Below are 22,984 nucleotides of genomic sequence, written 5' to 3'. Positions count from 1 at the left end.
AGTGTAGTGTATGTTGTAGTTGTGAGCATACTGAGCATATGAAGATACTCCAAGAGATGACATCACAATCAGCAAAAACTAAAACTGCAGTACAGTTTCTACTTTAGATGAAAAAACTCCTTGGTACACATTTATTACATATTTTAACACTTATTGTTTATTGACTTATATAATCTTTTATCTTAGGTTGTACAGATTTTGGGTGAGTTGGAGGGTTTTTGAAATCTGTTGGATTTCTGTTTTATTCGATAAAGATTTGATGAAGGTTTTTGACAAAATTTCAATACTTTAATCATTTGTAATTGTTTATTGACTTAAACATCCTTTAAGCTTAGGTTGTACTGGTTTCAGGGATATTAAGCATTAGAAGATACCATAAATAATATCACAATAAGCTAAATTACCAATGTAGAACTGGCAGCGTTCATAGGGGTTAAAATCCGTAGGAACGACAGTAATGAATGCACTTGAAGTACTTCTGAACAGGACCGAATAAAAAGTCTTATTGAGCTTGTGCACGAGGGCTTTGTAAGGTCCGTCCAACACCTGCAATTATTTTCTCATAGCTCGAAACTAATATCACCAGAATGTCCGCCTTCTTTCTGACAGGCCTTCATTTGGCATCATTTCAGACACACTTGCAGCCACACAGGTGCGCCAGTCGACCATGGCAACAGTCGCGCTTGCAGCAACAGGACAGTCGAGAGAGGTAGTCAGGAATCCTCCGCGGGTTGTCTTTTCTTTCTCTCTTCACGAAAGCAGGATACTAGACATGTCTTTGACGAGGGGAGCTTTAACAGTCAGGATGATTAAATTCCCCACTCTCGCTGTCCGTCCAGTATTCTCTCTCTCTAAGTCAGATGGGCTCGTACAGGCTTCCTCCAGACGTGTTACCAGTAAATTAAACGAGCTAATGACTTATAGGATGTCGGCAGGGAACAATTTGTCACATATTTATTAGGGAATAAAATGTAGGTGATGAAGCACTGAGCTCTAGACAGCTACTGTACATTGGCTAATGGGGCGTCACTAAATAAAGGTGCAGAGTCTTCATTAGTGAGCCCAAGAGTCCCCGAAGGTATCTGCTTGTCAGAATGTCCTGACGTGATAAGACGCCCCCCTACGGACTTCTTGTCCCGCTGTGGAGAGATGCACTGTGTCTAAGAGGGATGTGCAAAGAGTCAAATCCCTAAATTACCGTGTCAGAGGCATGGCAGTTACAGCGACAGTAAGCTTCTGTGGGGGAATAACAGGTTGATTTACGGTAACATATTATTCAATTCCCGTGCTGCTCTCAAAGGCAAATAAACAGAGAGATTAGGAGGAGAGGGCCAGGCAATACAGGGTGCTCTTTGCTTTTAAAATCAATACTTAATCAAGGAGCGTCTGAGCTCATCCAACTATAAAGGCTAGTCCTACGTTCATCTCATTTGTTCGTGCGGCAAAGGCCTTTTCTTCTCAGAGCAGCGCGGTAAGTAGGGCAAGTGGGTCTCATTTGCCTTACGAGGCAGCACTCTCCTTTAGATTGCGTGCTTTTATCTCTCATCATTGTCGTCAGGATGGAAAGCGGAGTGACATGAAAATTGCAGAGGTCAGAGATGTTCGAGCAGATGGTTGGCAGCGAGCCTCCTACTCAGGCTTCTGTGGCCTTAATGCCACAAAATGTCACTCTTCTCCGGTTGGAGCTTCTTTCTATTTCGTCGCTGACCTCGTGTCAGGTTAAGCGATTTCGCGCTTGCTTTGAGATTTCGATATACTGCACCGTTTGATGCAGGCCGCTGACCATCAAAGCCTCATTTTCTGTATTTTTCTGGAGGTAATGGTGACTGCTCAGCAATGACTGCAGTTTTGCTCCCGGGCTTGGAACAGACGCCAATTCACTCCCCATTCTTCCATGTGAAAATCTGGCCCAGAGTCAAACTTTACCTCCTGGGTCGAGGTCAGCCAAACGCGCTGATCTGAGCCCGTTCAGCTCACAAAATGTCGTGATTATAGGCAACCAACAAGACCCAGTCAGTCAGTTTTTCAGTATGTCACCCGTACAACACTGACGGGTCTTTTAGGTGTCTTTTTTTAAGAGCTATGTTGAGCGATATCAGTACTTCTCTGTGGGATAAAATCATAGCCAGTGTTGTTTTTTCTGTTGGATTTGTTGATGATATGCCTGGATAAATATGTAGTGTCACTTTTGTCTGGAGATAATAACGCTGGAGCACACAGAGGGCCTCCTGTGATCTGCTGCTAGGATACTAACAGATATCCAATTCTCTTTTTAAAGAGGTTTGTATCCCCATGCGTAAACTTCAGTAGTTAAGTATCAATAAATTGTTCATAAAAAAAAAAGGATGGCAACTGTTCGACCTCTCAGAGCGGAGGGTTGCGGTCAACGCGTTTGTTATGCATGAGCAGGAACTCCTCCGCTGCCTGCTGGCAAGCTGGCTAAGTGGACTGCAAGATGATTTCTGCCCTCTCTGGAGGAAGATGTCGTCCTGTCACACTGTTAATGAGTATATGCCTTTCTAATGAGCACAGGCCCACATTAGAGCACAGACAATTACCTCACAGCTCAAGTTCCAGACTGTGTTCGACGACAATCAATGGAAGTAAATGCTTTTATTCAACTGTGTTGTGCTCTTTTGGCGTCACTAGAGGGTTAAGCCACCCGTCTCTCTGGATAATTATTTGGGGTGATGTCATCTGTTTGTGAAGGCCGTGGTCCTAGTTTTGCACCACATTTCATTGAAATTTTCAAAATTTGTAAAACCATCTGGATTAGAAAAAAACATTTCTTGACTATTTCTTCAAAACAAATATGTAGGCCAAAGAAGGACCCGGATCCTTTCACAGCCTGCACATGTAATTATCAGTTACACAAGGTGTCTGCACGCTCTCAGAAAGTCTTAGATTTGATTTTAGTAATATTATACTTTAGAAAGAGGCTCTGTGTAGCCTCTGTGTTAGCGGAGTGGAGAGAGTCACTGAGACAAAGCATCATGTTCACATCCTTTGTACGTTCATGGAAAATCCAACCCCAGTCGTCCACAAAGAAACAGTCCAGCAGCATTGAACAACTTTAAAAAATTGTCCAGGATTTTGTATAGGCAGCCAGGAGAGAGTCGGGGAAGGTCTAATTTTTCATGCCACATTACAATCTGCTCACATATGGCTAACAAAAGATGATTAATACATGCAAACGCATTCACAAGTACCAACCCAGTCACCAGGATAAAATGTTTGCATTAATGTTTCTTGCAAACCACACGTGTTCAAATTTGTATGTGTCGGAGGATACGTATTGTAGTGATATGTCGACAAAACATGTTGTATAACATGCAAATTAAATGTTTATTACCTTACCAGCATTCACAGTATTGTAACCCAAAATATGATGTTATCCTGAAGCTAACCAAGTAGTTTTCCTGTCTAAACCTAACCAGAGCACAAACACAGCCATGTAGCAAGAGAAAAAATGAAAATTGAACCTAAAGTAAACTAAAGGGGATGAGAATGGGATCACATGATAGTAAGAAGCATCAATTAAAAAAAAAGCAAGAAATAATAAATAAGTGCAGGCATTGTTGCACAGTTTAGTATACACTGATATTGCACACGAGTGGACTGAGCTGCTTTGGTGTGTGGTCTTTGGTCTGACAGCAGCAGGAAGGAGAGGAAGGAATGCTGTGTGAGTATCACCAGGTGTTGGCACAGTCTACACACACACACACACACACACACACACACATCCGTCACCCCCCCGTAGGCATGGCAACAGTTGGCGAGCTCAGGTGAGCTGGGAGAGAGTCTCACGTGTCTGACCCAGTCACCTGCCAGGCCTGGAACAGCCTGTGGAAATCCGAGGAAGAAGAGGTGATGGGCCTATTGTTGAGTGACATGCCTATTCTTTTCCTTCACTTCTCCCCAGGCAATTCAATTTACTCCCGACTGCTCTGTGGAAAACACCTCATGACTTTCCATGAAGCAGGTCTATCCCTGGCCCTCTCCGTCATTATCTGACACAGCGTACATGTGTTCTGGTGACTGCTCTGTCTCGTGTGGTTACAGTGTTTAGTGGAAAATGTGCAATTTCTAAACGCACGAAAAGAAAATAAAGCATTTTGAAGCTTATTGTGTGATTTAATGGCACAGTTATATTCTATATCGGTGTCTAATTGTCCGTCCCTGGCTGTTACTTGGCGGCGTTGCCCTTTTGTCAATCTAACACATCAGCACATTAGGATGAGGCTAAAATTGCAGCAGCATCTATTTCAAGCGCTCTCTATTGTCAGCTGGATGGTGCCTGTCCGTCTCCGCCTCTTCCTCCATCCCACATACTGCCCCCCACCACCACCACCACCATCACCACCACCACCACCCCCTCCCTTCCCTTTCTGTCATCTCTCCGAATGTCAGCAGCGTCTTTAGCATTTATATATTTATTTGTCCGCCCTCCTGCTCTTTTCGCTTGGCCCCTCCGCAGGCAGGTCAGAGTGCAGGGTCAGTGGCAGAGACGGAGCCTCAGGAAGCGGCGGGGATTCAGTGTCTTGGTCAAGGACATGTTCGCTGAGGGGATTATGGCTCTCATGAGAAAACAAGTCTTACACAAAGTACAACACAAACATCACCACAACCGACCTCAGAATATTCTGAGATTGTTTATTTATTCAGCCTTACCCCGTCAGTGGATGATAGGTTGAGTCACACGTTGTGGTACAATTCTGAACACATTCAGTCTCGTTTTCTGTTTTTTGATGTTTTAATTTTCTTTTTTTTATAACACAGCAGACTCCAGTCTCTTCCATCTTCTAATATTTATGGGTAATCCTTATTTATATCAAAATCCATTTACCGTTTACCTAAAGACATGCATCCTTTAACCAAATTATATAATGTTCTCAAAAGATTCCAAATATCATTTGAACAAAAACCTGCTGAACCTAAAGTGGCAAATTCATCTCACCCTCTGTTTTTCAATCCCTTTATTTTTTTAAAGGATAAGTTCACCCAGAAATTTAAAAAAAATAATAATAAAAAATTCACATTAAAAAAGGACCAGCAAAAAATATGTATTAGTTTCACGTGTCCGGAAGCCTCCTGAGATCCTGACTTGATGTAAAAAGACTTTAGTTTCACCCTTTTTAAAGCTTAAATCTTCATTGCAGCTGCTAAGATGGAAGCGTTAGCATGCACCCTGTCTGAGGAGGGTGAAGCTCCAGAAAATGTCTTGTGGAATTCAAAGCTTCTCTTAATGTGTGACCTTATGCTTCAGGGGAAGTGACTGAATTTATACCATAGATCACGTGACTGGCTGATGAAGTGCAGGGCCATACTCAAAGATGAGGGAATTAAACATTCAGTCAGGGAAAATAGAAGCCTCCGGATTCAGTGATTTTCATTTAAAATCGAGAAGACACTGTTAAATTTAAGCTGCATGTAACAGAAGACGTGTTATATTAGCTAGAATATGGGTTTCAAGCTTACATAGTGCCGCCACCACTGCCAGAGAAATAGATCTTCAGAGTAATGCAGCAACACAATCTAGTTTTTTAATCACCTCCTGTGATTCCATTTATTCCTCCTGTCGCTTCAGTGCAGAGATTCTGCAAAAGATAATTGCCTTTGTTTGGAGTCCCAGATGTGTGATTTATTCCATGAGGGTAGTTCAGATAGAATTAATTGAAATGTCATTCAATGAAGAGACGACTGGATTTTCTTCTTTTCTAAACTTTTTGGCTCCCTTTAGTTGTCTTTTGGCAGTCTTTTGTGACCTTTGCAGGATTCAGTGAAATGGTATGAAATGGCTCTCGGCTCGGATCACCCGGCGCCTTCATTTCCCAGACAGACACACTAGGGTTTTTCTTTTTTTCATCTTTCTGCTGTCACCTCTGAGGTTTTCGTCTGTCTCTGGCCAAAGTTTACAGGCTGCTAATCACACCTACAATCACCAGGAAGACAGAGCCATCTCGTGTTTTTAATCATCTCTCGTCTCTTTCTGCTGTGCTCCTTTTCAGCTCCGAGCAGAGTTTCACATCGTCTGACAGTTCGTTATTTCTGTCAAACCCGGTGACTCCAGTGACCCGTTTCAGAGATTCTCCCACACAAACACATACAGTAGTCAGACCATGGAAGGACAGTCACTGTGTACAGGTCCAGTGTGTGGGAGCAAAAAGGACCATCTTTTGGCAGAAAAATTAACAAAATTCATTATTATATTTTCATGAGTGCATGAAATGAAGACTCATGTTTTTGTTACCTTAAAATGAGCTTTAAAATCTACAGAGGGAGCGGCCATGTTCTCTCAATAACCCAGAAATAACAAGCCAAACACTGCTTCTATGGAGAGCCTTTCGTGGTTTTCCTGCTTCGTCCACAATGCTTGATGCCACTAAATCCCACATACTTGACCATCAAAAGAATAGTTTGACATTGTATATAAATGCAAATGAATAACAAGAGAGCTTAAAAAAGTTTTAAAAAATCCAGTGTACTTTTTTCAGCCACCTGACCCGTGATTCTGATCAATTACACTTTCCCCCTTTAAATAATCAACTGCTGTTCTATCTTGTTGCTTTAATCCATAGGTGGATTCATTTCCCCATACATGAAACAAACACTATTATGTTTTGCAAATCTTAAATTGCAGCTTTGACACTTCTTCAAAACATAGTGTGTTTCTCTGTGAGCTGTGGAGGTGCCTGTAAGTGGAGTTTGTTGCTTTCAGGCAGAACCAAAATAGCTTTTTTTCCTATTCATGTTGAGCAGACTGATCTTTTCATCTAGCTCCAGCGAGAAAGAAAAAAAAGTGTGTCTCCCCATGTCGCCTCGTAAAAGCTGAAAATTAGAGTTAAAATTGCAGTGAAAGTACTAAAAATCGTGCATGATAATGGGTGAAAATGAATTAGAGTGCAGCCGTCTCCCATGAGAATCAACAAGCCAACATTTCCGGAGGAGACGGATGACTGCAGTCAAACAGTGGACCTTGGAGGTACAGATTTTTGCAGTCTGATTTGTGCAGTCAATCATGGGTTATTTTGCATTTGGTTTAATAATATTTCGGAGTGCCGCAGGGGGGGAAAAACATGCAGAGTAATGATCCATTTAGCAGGATCGGTTCAACAATCTGCCCCACTGTGCAGATTATTTTTTATAGCTGGTGGCTATCAATGAAACAACCAAGACAGTTAACCTTAATTTATTAGGCAACATAAGTCTTAATGGTGAATTTGGGGACTGTGTTTTCAGATTACTCCTACACCATCAAAATGTAAGGCAGGAAGCCTTCTGACCCTGATAGTGGATACACAGGCGCTGAACTGTTGTGTATGGGAAAACGTTTAGCATTTCCACACAAGGTGGCTTTGTGACCACGAGATGAAGGAAGCCGGCCGGAGACCATCAGTGCAGCCCAGCGTAATCAGGCCTTTTTCGGTGCAAAAGTATTGCATCCTTATTGTTACCATTCAGCATTTTCATCTCCCCCTTGCTTCCTCCTGGGCCCACTTGCAGCTGCCTGGGAGGTTTTTCTTTCGCTAATGGAGGGGTGGGGGGGTGGGGTGGGGTTCTGTTTGCACCTGTGGATGGAAATATTTGATATGAATCATCATGTTATTTCTGTTTTTATGAACGCTAATGATATCGACGCACATATTGCGGTCTGGGCATCTCGTTACCAAAAGCAACAAATCATTATTCTATGGGGTGTTTTCACTGTCTTTGTAATGAGCGGGTCGTTACTTGTAGCAGATGTTTCTTCTGTCTGAGAAAAAAACCTTGAAATGCTCTGCGCTTTTTTCTGACAAGCCCTTAGATCCCCCTAATGAAGCGTGCTCATTAAAATGGAATATTCACTTTTCTTGCCATTTTTCTTTGTTTTTACTTGAACTTTCTTTGGCCCATTACAAATTCCCACAGTTCACTCTCTCTTTCTTCTCACACTGTCATTTGTCTCCTCCTCCTCGAGCTTTTGCTGGCTTGATTTATTCACATCTCAAATTCTCAGTCTCATGGGGTAATGTGAATAACGTCTGTGTCCCCGGGGTGGCTGGCACCTGAACACACTTCTCTTCCTCCCTGACTGTCTATTAAATCCTTATTTTACCTAAGCATGACCAAAACTTACCTCACTGGATGCAAACAAACACTGCACTTAAAGGGATATTCCAGTGTAAATTTAATCCAGGTTCTAACACACCGTAACACCGAGTAAGACCCCCCAACCTCCCCCACCCCCGCGAGACCAAGTTTTCCGACCGCTAGCTTATGTACTTTTGAATAGAGAACACAGCTCACCACTCTCCTGTCACACAGCGGTGAAGTTTTGTCTTGTCTTGGGAACTTCCTGTTTTACTTTGAAATTTTAACTCGCCTCTCATTTCAGGTCACTTGCAATTCCTCAGTGGAGTGTAGTTTTCATTAATAGCCTTGTGCCTTCCCCATTTGAGTGATTTTGTTGTTGTTGTACCTTTTATAGTCTAGCTTTGTAGTGTAGTCAGCTTGCAGTCTTTTGTTTTCCTCCTAGTGAGTGATTTTGTTTCCTCTTTTTCTTGTGGATTCTCAAGCATTGGTGTAGTTTTCTTTTCAGAGATTTGTTTCCATTTATTGTTCCTACCTAGTTCTGATATTAGTCAGGTAAATATTTCACAGCCTGTTGATTTGTCACTCTGTCTTGAAGCTATTGAATTTCAGAATAAATGCCTGTTAAATTTCAACTTAACTCTGCATCTGAGTCCTCTTTCTAATCCAGGCCTGACATGTCCTGCAGCTGCTTGCTCGTTGTGGGGAAGCTCTGCGAGTCGATTACCGAGTGCAGTTTGAAATGCTCAATTCCTTTCTTTTTCCTGTCCGCCCTCGATAATAACTGTTATAAACTGGTAGGCAAGACACATATGAACTTTTGTTGCATTTCCATGGAGTAATAATCATGCATTTTCATCCTTGAGCTGCGGAACTCTGCTGCACTCAGTAATCAATTAGTCAGGGCTTCCCCACAACAAGCAAGCTGCTGCAGGAGAGTGATGAGCTGTGTTCTCTTTTCAGTAGAAATCCAGCTAAGCTAGCAGATGTTTGAAACTATGTGCTGGGACCCTATTTGTACTGTTGCTGAAGTTTGGTACTGTTCTGAGCATTATTTGTGGCTATGAGTGGCATTTGATGGTGGTTTCTTGGTTGAGGCATAAATTGCAGCGTATTGTTATCATGCATTTTTTCTGAGGTTGCTAAAACTACATAAGCTAGCGGTAGGAAAACTTGATCTCTCGAGGGGGGTCTTACTCGGTGTCATGGTGTGTTAGACCATGGATTAAATTTACACCCGAATATCCCTGTTTCCCTGTGTTCCAATTGTTTTATAGACAAATCAAAACGTTTTTCCTTCAGCCCACTTTGTTAGAAGGTAGTTGTGCAGGTGGTGTGTGCCTCCACGGCCCTCTGAAGCACCATGATTGCCTTAACAATGCAGAAGCAGGTTGTCATACTTAAAAAACAATATACTTCATATAGGACTTACCAAACAAAACACTTAACAACTCGAATCATAAAACAAAGCTGTAATAGAGAAGAGTGTTCTGGTATATCTCAGAGTAGGCACTGTGCTGTAAATTGTGTAACATGTTGGATACCCAAATAAAATTCAGCAGACTTCAAACAATTAAACAACACTCAGTCTTAAACATTAGCAAGCAGATATTTTGCAGAAGGTTTTGACTCACCACATTGATCTTTCTGTATATTTCAGTGTAAAACATGCTAGGTAATCTTAATGCTAACATGCCCATGGTGGCAATGCTAACATGCTGGTACTCAGCAGGTATCCCAGGTAATTTTGGTCACAAAGCAAATTGGACGCATTCAAATTGTGACCTGATGATGGCGCTGCATGAAATGTTGTGGGTCAGTCAACAAAAGACTGTGTTTACATAGTAGACATTTTCCTGTGACATCACTCTCAGAGTGGGAAGCTCAAATGTCACACTGCTGATTTCCAGGCTGCAAGCTGTATTGAAAAAATATATAAATAATATTATCATTCCAATGAAATCTATAGGGACATCAAGCCATAGTTCAAGTTAAAATAACACATTCTAATCATCCTGAGGGGGACATGAATGTCTGTACCAAATCAGATAGGGCTCAGAAACAAGACGGCACACAAAGTCATTTCCTGTTTCTGTGTCATGTGGATTTTAGCCACTGCCTGCTCATTTAGGAGACTACCCAGCTAGCAGGGAATGTTCCCACAACATTGGCTAACATTTCCTACAAGTTGTTATATTTTAATCTATTGTTTTATCTGATGTTCAAAGAACATTTTGAAAATGTTTATCATTACAAATAATGTTACTATAAGGTTAAATGTTAAGAAAGAAAGTATGTTGTCAAAGAAACATACAGAAAATGTTTTCAGAATATTATGGCCTACAATCCCAAAACACTTTTCTAAAATGTTCCTGTAATGTGATATGTTAACAAAGGAAGTTTTAGCTATAACATTCTTCGGATGTTTTGGGGATGTTGGTGAGGTTACATATTATAGAATGTTCTTCTATAAAACATTCCGAGAATGTTACATGAAAACAAATGAAGAAGAACATTCTGTAAGCAACACTTGGAAAATGTTTTTGGGATGTTATCAAGGCCTCAGTTCACAAAACATTTTTTCTACAACCTGTCATGTGATATGTTAACAGGGTAGAACACTTTGTCTGCAACATTCTGAGAATGTTTTGGTGATGTTCTTCAGTTAACAGATTAAAACAGTCCCACAATGTTCGATGATAACAAAGGAAAAATATTCGCAAAGCAACAGTTTTCAGAGTTTGGTATGTCTTTAAGGCTTCCAATTACAGAAAGTTTTTTAATAAAACATTCCCGCAATGTTACACGATATCAACAGAAGAACATTGTCAAAGGAACATGTGGAAAATGTTTTCAGGATGTTAGTTTTTTACAAAACTGAGGACATTTTCAAGAACATCAGGGAACCTTTTATACCATGTTTTCAAGAACATCAGGAATGTTCAAGCATTTTAAGGAGGTTATGACAAAACATTTTTGAAACGTTTTTAGAGAACGTTATCCTTAAACATTCTGGGAACATAACGAAAACATCCAGCTAAGAATGTTTTCAAGAACATTAGGGCATAACATTCAAGAAATGTTGTCACTGAATATTTTAAGGAGGTCATCACTAAACAGTTTTGGAATGTTTTTAGAGAACGCTATCCTCAGACATTCTGCAAACGTAACTAAAACATCCAGCTAAGAACATTGTTGAGAACATTAGGGCATAACGTTCAAGCAATGTTGTCCCTGAACATTTTAAGGAGGTTATCACAAAACATTTTTGGAAAGCTTTTAGGGATCGTTATCCTCAAACATTCTGGGAACGTAACAAAAACGTTCTGACTAGAACATTTTGAAAACATTAGGTCATAACATTCAAGCAATGTTGTCACTGAACATTTTAAGGAGGTTATCACAAATCATTCTTGGAATGTTTTTAGAGAACATCATCCTCGAACATTCTGGGAACTTAACAAAAATGTTCCTGCTGTGAATGTTTTCAAGAACATTAGGGAATAACGTTCAAGCATTTTAAGGAGGTTATCACAAAACATTTTTGGAATGTTTTTAAGAGAACGTTATTCTCATACATTCTGGAAACATAACAAAAACGTCCAGCTGAGAGCAGTTTCAAGAAAAAAGGTTTTTGAGAACGTTATCCTCAAACATTCTGGGAACATTCTCAAACGTTGTCAAGAACATTAGGGCATAACATTCAAGCAATGTTGTAACTGAAGATTTTAAGGAGGTCATCACTAAACAGTTTTGGAATGTTTTTAGAGAACGTTATCCTCAAATATCCAGCTAAGAACGTTGTCAAGAACATTAGGGCATAACGTTCAAGCAATGTTGTCACTGAACATTTTAAGGAGGTTATCACAAAACATTTTTGGATTGTTTTTAGAATACGTTATTCTCAAACATTCTGGGAACTTAACAAAAATGTTCCCGCTGTGAACATTTTAAAGAACATTAGGGAATAACATTCAAGCATTTTAAGGAGGTTATCACAAAACATTTTTGGAATGTTTTTAGAGAATGTTATCCTCAAACATTCTGGGAACGTAACAAAAACATTCAGCGAAGAACGTTGTCAAGAACATTAGGTCATACCGTTCAAGCAATGTTGTCACTGAACATTTTAAGGAGGTCATCACTAAACAGTTTTGGAATGTTTTTAGAGAACGTTTTCCTCAAACATTCTGGGAACGTAACGAAAACTACCAGCTAAGAACGTTGTCAAGAACATTAGGTCATACCGCTCAAGCCATGTTATCACTGAACATTTTAAGGAGGTCATCACTAAACATTTTTGGAATGTTTTTAGAGAACGTTATCCTCAAACATTCTGGGAACGTCACAAAAACATCCAGTTAAGAACGTTGTCAAGAACATTAGGTCATACCGTTCAAGCAATGTTGTCACTGAACATTTTAAGGAGGTTATCACAAAACATTTTTGGAAAGTTCTTAGAGAACGTTATCCCCAAACATTCTGGGACCGTAATGAAAACGTTCCTACTTGAATGTTTTCAAAACATTAGGTCATAACATTCAAGCAATGTTGTCACTGAACATTTTAAGGAGGTTATCACAAAACATTTTTGGAATGTTTTTAGAGAATGTTATTCTCAAACATTCTGGGGGCTTAATGAAAACATCCAGCCTAGTACGTTGTCAAGAACATCACAAAAAAAAAAAAAATTTGGAATGTTTTTTAGAGAACGTTATCCTCAAATACTCTGGGAACTTAACGAAAACGTCCCGCTGAAAACATTGCGGGAACATTCTCAATAACATTCTCAGAACACTTTTAGAACAATAAATTGCTAACTTGGTAGTGGCACATCCATAATTTCATTCGCTGCGAATGGATAAATCATTGTGACATTATCCCAGATTCTTTGGCCCAAATGTCACCAAAACTAAATTTCTTCACAAGCTACATATATTTGACACCTAAAAAAGCATTTTTCAGAGAGCTCACGAGCCTGACCCTGTCTCTCATGACACTGATCTGGGGATGTGGAGCTAACATTTTTAGCTGACAGACAAAAAACAGTGTCACAATAATACTTAGCACTATTTAGTGTTGTATAGATCACATCACCAAGAAGTATTTCATACTTTGTGTTGTGTTGCTAGCTTCATTGATATCTACTCAACAGGGATATCTCAGACTATTTTCTAGTTTGGGGTAAACACAGGCATTTTCTTTAGTCTGTGGCCCAACAGGTTAAAAGCTGTGGCGATGTTCCTCACAAAACCACCAATGCCAACCTCATGGTGGCATTAAAGATTAGAGATATCGAGGAAGATTGTAGGATCCATCCTCTGGGAAACATGAATATGCGAACAATATCTCAGCAATAGTTGTTGATGTTTTAGTCTACAACAAACATCAGTATGTGCGTTTCACCACATGCTTCGTTATTGTTGTTGTGACATTGACTGTATGTCTCACTGCCGGTAAAGTTCAGACAGTGACAGGAAAAAAGTATGTGAAAATCAGTTTAGTACACTTTTTTAGTTTAATACAATTTTCCTGCAAAGCTGGAATATATTTGTTTCTGTGCAGGTTCTTACAAACTCAGAAGCATTTCCACATACGTTTTGAGCCAGTGACATTGAAGACATCACTGGCCTGAAATAGCATTTTGAAGGAGCCGATCATATTGACTTTGCCTTTAGCTTTCACTGTGTTCCAAAGTAGGACACATCCTGATTGATAGATAAAGCACTGCGGGGAAGTGTAAGAGAAGTCGGCTGCCCTTCTGTGTCCCCAGAGAGTAAGGGTGAAAGCTTCAGTCAGGCGTGTATTATGCCACTCTGGAATCAGCAGGTCAGCTTGGCTCCTTCAATACAGTCAGTCTGGCTCCGAAGGCACACACACCTGAAACAATGTCAGGGGAAGAGCTTGTTTTGTAACCAAACACGCTGCATATTTCGCTTCAACCAGCAGCTCGTGATGGATATTGAGTAAAACACAGACCAAACTAGTCATGGAAATTAGGATCATTGGAGGTGACACATTTCCATGTTTTCATCCACTGGAGCGGACCCCTGTCCCCCGTGGCAATTACATGAATGTCGGTGAGACACTGTATTCTCACCAGGCAGAGCAGAGACAGTGTCAGTCGGGTCTAATTTCATCTTCTGTCGGAGTGGAAGGAAAGATGCAGTACCCTCAGTTCTCTCGGTGACCCGCCTGTCTGCAGGAAACAGAACAAATCGATGTATGCGTTTACATGAGCACGTCTTTGATGAGCTGAGGTTGCGAAGATATCAAGGCACGAGACCGGCCTGATGCAGACTCAGATGTGAATTCTGCCCTTAAATTACTGCATTTTCAGTTTATTTACAACCCAAACTCAGCAAAATTTTCATGTCCAACGCAAGTACATCACCATCATTAATACATTCGAGGAGTTAAAGGTTAGGAAGGTGAAATCCGAACATCGGTATTTGAAGACCTGGGAATGAGATACAACAACCAACAGCTTTCCCTACCTTGAAAATCTGCCCATTTTAAACTCCTTAACGCTTGTATTTTCTCTTCCTCCTGTTTTTCCTGTGCCTGTGGGCCTCGGGCTGGGGTGTTTGCTGATGTGTGAACCTTGACAAAGACAGCCCTGTTCACTCACTTCCAGCCTCAGCTCTAATCTCTCAGCTTGCCGGAGATTCAGACCAAGAACTCTAAGTCTTCCTCCTTTATCACTGGCACCAAGCTGGACTCCTTTTAATCTGTTTTTCACATTCTGCTGCACACTTACAGAACATCTCCCCTGTGGACCACAGTTCAACATGTTCCCAAAATGAACAAATCATATATATTTTTACCCAGTCTTGGTGTTGTAAGTGTTGCAAGTAGTAAATATCTATCACAATTTACTGGTAGATGTATTGGATTAAACATAGTTCAACCTACATGGAGCAAAGCAACTGCAGATGGAAGAGGAGATTCAGAGGCAGAAAGAGGCTGCTAGATGTGCAGTAGCAGTCTCTGAGGCAGAGCAGGGGCAGTGGGAAAAGGTAGGAAAGAAGAAACCTAGCTGGAGGGAAATGTGAGGCGTGGAAGTCGGCAGGATTAGATTAATGCTTATGATGTGTTTCCATCTCCCCCTGTATCATCGTAATTGGACAGGCAACAGCCAGACACGTCCCTTTTTTATTTAGGTATCTCACCAGGAGAGATTACCAAGTGCCGCAACCATTACTGAAATAAATTCACTGGATGCAAAAAGGAAACAGGATGGGATTTTGTTTGTCCGTGTGGGTGAAGGAGCCAGACAGCCGCCACTTTAAAACGGGCGTGTTGTATGGCAGTTGAAGGCAGGGAGGGGCTGCAAAATTAGGAGATGTAAGAAAACAACTCACAGTCCCTCAGGAGATCCCCCCACCACTAATCTAAGAACAGATCTTGTGTTGTGGTCAGAAAAACACAGTATGCAGTACTTTGTGGAGCCAGCAGTACCACAGGGAGGGAGCGGTGGAAATGGTGTCAGTACAGAGTTAGTAACAGAGGCAAAAAATGTCAGATCCACCCTTTGGAGGATAGCTGGGGGTTTTGTTGGCAAATCGGTTTCACCATGTTGTCGGTGTGATACAGGAGGATCACACTGGCCTTTCCTGTAAGTGATCATGAGAACAAGGCCGACAATTTTGTACGCTAGAAAGTGAATAACATAATGTAATGTGGAGATATATAAAAGATGAGGCTGTTGGGAATATTAACAATTTCAAATGTCAACAAATCGGAGGCCAGTTTTTTCCTTCCTTCCATGCGCCCTTTTCCTCTCTCAGCTTTTCCTGTTAACACTTAACCTTTCAGCCGATAAATAGCCGTTTGATATTGAAATGATGTGTTCATGTTGTGCCTACTTGACTGTGTGTTAACAGGACTGAGCCTTCAGCTGTGCTGGCGCCTCAGTAAAGGACAAGTGTGCTGCATGTCTGCTCTCTGATTGGGTGAGAGCAGGGGTTAAAGGCAGCTTAAAGGTAAATTGGGTTTGGGTGCTGGAGAAGGCCGCTCACATCAGGATGCTAACATGCTAAAAATTCTTGGCTACCAGCAGACACAGATGGCAGCCACGTCGAGGGTACACGCTGTTATCTGAGATGTCGAGGTAATTTCTGCTACCACACATTATAAATATCCCATTGAACACTCCAAGACTGTGCTGTACTGGCAAAACAAAAGTTCCTCTATGAAACATTTAAGCGGTGTTCAGTTTTCGTGCATGCCGCGGTGTGTTGGACTGTTTGTCTGCGAGGCTCACAGATGGAGAGGAGAAGCTAGCCTGCATCAGCTATGAAATTTTTCACCTTCACCACTGAGCAGTTTTATTCCTTAATGATGAAAGATTATGTAAATATCACATGCAGGCGTGTGCAAGAAATAATACATTCATCCTGGAGGGGCAGGGGGAGGGTATATTGATGCAGAGGGAAACACCGTACAGCACAGGATTTATACCCTCGGTGGTATACTGTTTATCATATAGATACGGTGGGTGTGGGAGTGATTTCAGTTACACATTTATTGGTTTAAAAGGTTCAAACTGTGCTACTGTTTTCAAGTATATGCGCATCCAGTCTGCGGATGCAACAGTCAGCATCTCTTCTAATTTCAAACCAGAATTAATTAGAATGAATCTGTATTTGATGAAGTTATTAGCATTTCTCCTGGCTGAGACCCACTGGCACCTCATTTTAAAGCTCACAGGTTCCTATATGTTTCATTTCTTCTATAACACCCCTTGGACATTTTTTCAGCGTGTGAAAGCGTGTTAATGTTTAATACATGATATAAAATCTGATTTGGAGTCGACTCCTAAGCCTCTTTTGTCAAATCTGGGGGGTAAAAATTTAAATTAAGCCTATGTTTGGGTTAATGATAGCCCCCTACTTAGAACAAATAAGAGCCAGGTTACCAAAATAGCCCTTGGCTGAAGCAAAGAGGAAATTTAATTATATTGAATGAACAGAAACCACTGTTCCAATAAGAAGAGCAGCTTAGGTGTTAAATATTTAGTTAGATCCCATGTAGCAGCACAACGTGCTGAAAGCTTTTTTTTCATTTCCACTTGCTTAATCTTTTTGAATGTACCAAAGTGATTCTCAGATGGACAACACCTCCACAAAGAAATCACTTTGCTCCTGTTTTTCTAGTCTTGTGTCATTATTGTTTTTTGGATTAGTGGGTTCTCTAATTCTGTCCAGGATCAGATAAAGAAAATAATGATTAATCTGGAGGTAAGGGATGAGCCGAGGAAATGATTAACTGGCTGTGCATTCGTCCAGTCTGGTGTAGGCCGGGTCAATAAGCCTGCATGCAGACAGAGTGGAGGGGAGACAGGGACGGCATTTTAATAATAGTTGACCTTTGCCTCCCTCTACTTTCGAGCAACAGTTGGGCTAAAGCTCATGGGAGACTCTCACTGATGAGTAAACAGCACAGCCACAGCTGACTGCTGCCCGTCATGCACCCCCCATCGCACCCTCTCCACACCCACTTCTTGGTGCCTCCATGTGTGCGTCCACCATACTAAGTTCCATCTAAAATCAACTAGCGGGGCATGGAAGTGGGTCAAAAAACCCTCCGAGAGTGTGACGACATTGATGCTGCCATGCTGTGTTCGTCTTGGAAGATGCTCCGTAGAGAAATTCAGTGCAGCTATCAGGACAAACATGAAGTGATCAAACTAAGATAGAAATGCAAGTTTGTCATACAAACATTTCTTGAAGGTTAAGTTGTATTTAAGATCAAATATACCCTTTTCTAGACTTGTAAACAGTAGCTGTGAAATGTTGTATGAGTGAAAAATGATGACGTGAAAAAAAACGAAAGCAAAGAAATGCCGCTTCAGAACGATGCTGGCACAAAACCATGGTGATGAAAAGGTACGACACCTCGATAGTTTATCACTCTGAAGTAAACACTGACTGAACAGTGTAACGGCAGCAGAAAAAAACGGACACTGTCCGCATTTAGATGGTTCACTATAAATCTCGCTTTCACTATGCTAATTGTTTTCCCATTGGGATGGATTTTTCCCAGAAAAACCAAAGTCGAATTTCGGCACTGAGGAAGGTCGTTTGCTTGCCAAAACAGGAAGAGCCCCGCTGAGGGAGGAGGAAAAGATGGCGGAAAAGGGATAGTGATAGAAATGGAGGTAAAACGTGAGTGGAAGGATGGACATTCGATCGGTGGAGGGCACCCCGATGTTGTGTCAAAGTCTGTTCCCTCAGTGATACATGTTTTCTCTTACCACCAGTTCCAAATCATCATTCTTCCTGCTTGATCATTAAATAACAAAACCTGTCTGCTTACTAATACAACCAAGTGTTTTAGTTTGCCTTCTCATAGAACTGAAATCAGGGTGTCTGAGTCATTTGGGATTCCTGCAGTTGTTCTTTTTACACTGGAAAGTATCTAGGCTGCTTGTTCAACCTGCTTTTAATGGAGCTCAGTAGCTGGATGGTAATTTGACATTGTAACTGAAGCCCCATAACAGCATGTTGGCCTGAATTAATTAAACCAGGACAGTTGTACTCTTGATACAGTGGACTTCATGACTAACAGACATTTCCTTTACAGAACAGAAAGCTCCATCTCCCCCTGGGTACTTGTTGAATCGCCTCTCTTCTTCCTGTTGTCCTGTGTCTGCTTCAACACATCCTCTCACCTGCCATTATTGGCTGTGGACAGTATCGGCTGATTCCCGCTCTCTTCCAGGAAGTCACAGTCCCTCCTCGATCCCCCGCAGTCTTTCCTGTTGTGATTGCTGTGGTTTCAGTTTTCTCCGCCCACTGGCAAAAAGCCTAAATAATCCATTCCTTGAGATGAAAAAAAAAATCACAATCTTTACTCTTAAACAGCATATCCTGCTTTCTTGAGGCACGGGGGGATTAAGGGGATGAGATTTTAATACGTTTTTAAGGCCATATGATTACCATATGTAAAAGATATCTCACGCTCTAAAATAAACCATCCTGGAATCTGAGGACGTGGAGTGAGATGAGGCACAGCAGGGGAATTTAAGGCGCGTGCCTATAGGGCTGTCTAACATGATTAGCTGAAGAGGCTGGATGTCTGTACAGAAGCTGATAACTAGACCGTGGTTTCACCAAGGTCCACTGAGGTGTTGAGTGTAGGGAGTTGGTCTGCGGCTTCTCTTGAAGGACTATTATTCATGGGGCACACGTTAACAAGACAGATATCACGTGGATCTCAGAGTCGCTTGTAATGAAATTGAGCGGCCCTGACCGAGAGCCCTGATTTCCTCATGTCATGTGAAATGTTTCAGTGGAGTGAAGGGATTTTCTGTTTCCACCTACTGTTAATTTGCTTTCGCATTCCCGCAGCAAAACATACACAAGTGACAATAAAAAGACACTTTCGTCACTGTCACTGTTGTTGGATCTCTCTGAGATGATACTCAAATGACAATTTACAACCAAAAGCTGCAGAACAATTAAGCATGAGGGCGCGCGATGTAGGTTGTAATAGCTTCTTCTCCTCATCCATGAGAGTGAAACCCCTCGTTACAGACAATTTCTTCCAAGAAAGACTGAGGCAAGACGATGGAAATTGTTTGTTTTTTCTGTCATCCTGATACATGATTGGTCGCTGCGCGCTGGGGGTGGTAGAAGAGTGTTGTTTGTTTGACAGGTCTGAGTGTGGGTGAAGACAAAGCACACATGCCTCCCACATACCAGCCCCTTTTCTTAGAGCCCATATTTTCTTCCTCATCACTCAGAGCTCACAGTACACATGCACGTTCCTGTGTCTGCAGGCTGAAGATGGCCAGTGCTGAAGAAGAATGTTATAATAAACAGAATCAAAGGGAATACATCTCCGTCTCAGCTCGGCATGGCCCTCCACCCAAATCATAATAATCATGTCAGCACCGGAACATGGTGATATCATTTACATGTGTGGTCTACTTTTATATCAGGAATCTCACAATCAATTTCATCAAGATTTAAAGTTTTAAAAATTTATTTGTCAGTTGTTCTATTTTATTATTTTTTTGTTTTGTTTTTCTTATCTTATTTTAATGTGGTGGGGATTTTAAAGGTTAACTTCACCATTTTATTGGGTTTAGATTTTATCTGGCACAGGTTTTTATGATACAGTGTTGCTGCATCCCGTTTGTAGGTGGAAGTAGGCAAGCTGCTTTTAAGGCAGTGCCGCTAACCTCAGCTAAAGGGAAATGGACTTAATTTTTAAAGGGTGCAATAGGAATTGGCCACCTTTTAAATTCATACTCATACACCGCTAGCTCTGCGGCTAACTGAGCTCTCATTCGATCGCCCTGAGTAAATACAAATGTCTTTTTCCTCTCAGCGCACCCACACATCTTTGCTCCTCTCACACCAGTCTACCAGACCTCCTACCCTTTTCTATCTCTCGACAAATTGCCCCTGCCTGCCATTCACCTACATCCACCCACAGTTATTACTGGTGTCTCTTAAATGTCACTGTTTCCCTTGAATGCTTGAATGTCCAACATCTTGGAGGGTGGCTGTCATTATCATGCAGGTAGTATAGGCTAGTTCCATGGCTGACATTATTAATAAACAGCAAGACCCATCTGGTGTGTAAAAATAGACGTCTAAAGGTAACAGTGTACCCTTTCAGTGGAATTGGACTTCCTTGATAGTACCTGGAATTGGCTAAATTATGACTACTTGGAGATATCACCATAATATCTACATCACGGCATTTCACTGGTCACCCCGTTGAGTCTGTTTTGTGTCAGTGGGTCTGTTCTATCAGAGATTCTTGATCCTGTTTTTGTTAGACTGATCACATTATGAATTACATCTGAATTACAGTCTTTTTACTGAGCTGCATGTGCAAAAGTACCAAAGAAGAATAACCATTGACATTTACGATGTAAGATGTGGCCTGAATATTTGTTTGAAATGTTCAAAAATCATTCTACAACAAGAAAGAACAGTGTCGACATTTTGTGGAAAAAAAAGAACAGAATATTTAATTTCTTAATATTATGTGAGTTCATTCATATAGCATATACAGTATCTGTTTTTCTTTAGTTTCCTTACATAATAGAAAAATAAAACACCTTGTGATTTCAAGTTTCCCTCTTTTACTGAACATAAACTAGTGACTAGTAAGTAAAGTTCAGCTAAACAGTCTTGGTTTGTCTTTCCGCAATCACCTCTTATTTGGTCAAAATAAATCTTCAATTTACAGGTAAGATGTAAAAAGAAATTCCAGCTCTACACGCTCAACTCTCTGTTGATTCTCCATCGCCTCTCACATCCTCACCTGCTGTGTCTTGAAGTCGCTCAAGTCTTGGTCACCCCCGCTGTAAATCATTTCAGTACTGTGTCCCCCTGACCTCAGTTGGCCTTGGAGGATGTGTTCAGTCCCAGTTTGGTGTCCAGCTGAGTTCACACTCAGAGCAGGCTACTAAATACAGTTGAGCTCAGCCTTTTCGTCCGTGGTGACTCCACCTGTGATCCGAGGTCTCAGCCCAGGCAAACTCTTGGGCAACTGGCTCCAAGGCTCACTGGGTGTGCAGTGTGACACTTGAGCTACCCACCGCGAGTGTGATGTCTGTCAGGCTTCACAAAATGGCAGGCAGGAACCCAATAGCACGACACAAAGAAAACAGTTCAGTTGCAAAAGAATAAGTTTAATTTCAAGCGAGGGTCAAACCAGGTACTCAGTCAGCGAGGCAAACAAATCCAAAGGGAGCAGGCAAGAGGGAGCATCCAAAGTCCAAAAGGCAGGTCAAATCACAAGCAGGCAGGATCAGAATCAAAAAATACAGAACGCTGGAGAGCTAAGTAAACACACTAGACAATCTGGCAAAGAACTGAGGGAACAGGCTCAGTATAAATACTGAGGGGGCTGATTAGCTGATGAGGAGCAGGTGAGTAAGGGGTGGAGCAGATCAGGTGGATCAAACCAACAGGTAATGCAGAGCAGGGGGGAGAGGCAGGGTCTGAAATGACATGAGAGTTAGTTAGGAGAAAACATGAAACAGACAGATGAAAAACTAAAGTCTGGCTGAAGTTGTGACAATGTCACTGTGATTTTCTTTCGGTTGCAGTGTCAAAAATACAGCAGAAAAAGTCGAACTTGGCCGACTTCTTCCTACAGTGCTGTAGCCCGTGCGATGTTTCTTTCAGAGAAATGTGTTTACATTATGTTACCATGATGCTATTCTTTTGAGTGTGTGCTACTCCATCTGGTTGTCAACCTCCGTGTACCTTTTCCCTCCCACACCTTTCATTCTGCATCTGCCAGGAAATCCTCAGAGGTCCTTCCTCCGACAATTTACCACCTCTATTCAAAGCTGAAGAGCCTGTTTTATTAGCACCTGCCTGTGTATCCTTGATGCTGTTGCACAGGCAATTAAAGACAAATAACCCTGCCCTTTACAGTCAGGCTCTAGAGATAAAATGTGGAAATAGAAAGCTGTTGAGCTGTAACTATTTTGCAATATTACGAAAGGATTACTGTTGAAACTCTTAAGTTTTAAGGAAGCACTATGACCATATGCTCACTTACTGTTTGTAATAGTGCCTGCAATATTCTGTACAAGCAGTAAAGGTCCTTTTTTTAAACTGACTGAAATGAGAATTGAGAAAAGCCATGCAGTGACTGGATAATAGGTACAGGGAAGCAACGGAATTTATTTGCACACTCAGGTACGTACAGGATGTTTTGGCGCCTCAGGACCATCGCATATTTCTGACAGGAAGAACTTGTTTGAGCCATTGGCGTTGTGTAAAAGCAAATAACTTTGTGATTGATGCCTGTGGCCAATCTTCTTCTGTGTTTTTCTCTATTGCCTTGACACGATTGTCAAACAAAGAGCATGATTCTCAAGCCACTGTGTGGAATTTTTAAAGCCTATGCTGATTTTTGGCTCTTTTTTCATTGC

The 22,984-nt window shown here is 41.4% G+C and overlaps 1 long non-coding RNA gene across 2 annotated transcripts; it reads right to left on the bottom strand.

The window, feature by feature from the left end:
- Positions 1–7,227: 7,227 nt before the first annotated feature.
- On the bottom strand, positions 7,228–21,992 carry LOC119024610. Of its 2 annotated transcripts, none has more exons than XR_005076519.1 (4): positions 21,358–21,992; positions 18,746–18,896; positions 14,171–14,269; positions 7,228–7,568 (listed from the first exon to the last, which is right to left on the bottom strand). It is a non-coding gene; the product is annotated as an uncharacterized LOC119024610 (long non-coding RNA). The 2 variants fall into 2 exon arrangements; XR_005076520.1 differs by lacking the exon at positions 7,228–7,568 and adding an exon at positions 13,470–13,950.
- Positions 21,993–22,984: the final 992 nt, after the last annotated feature.

Source organism: Acanthopagrus latus, chromosome 8 (genome assembly GCF_904848185.1).
Source record: "Acanthopagrus latus isolate v.2019 chromosome 8, fAcaLat1.1, whole genome shotgun sequence".
Lineage (NCBI taxonomy): Eukaryota > Metazoa > Chordata > Actinopteri > Spariformes > Sparidae > Acanthopagrus > Acanthopagrus latus.
The sequence above is the reverse complement of the archived record's forward strand: the minus strand, read 5'-3'. Positions and strand labels throughout refer to the sequence as shown.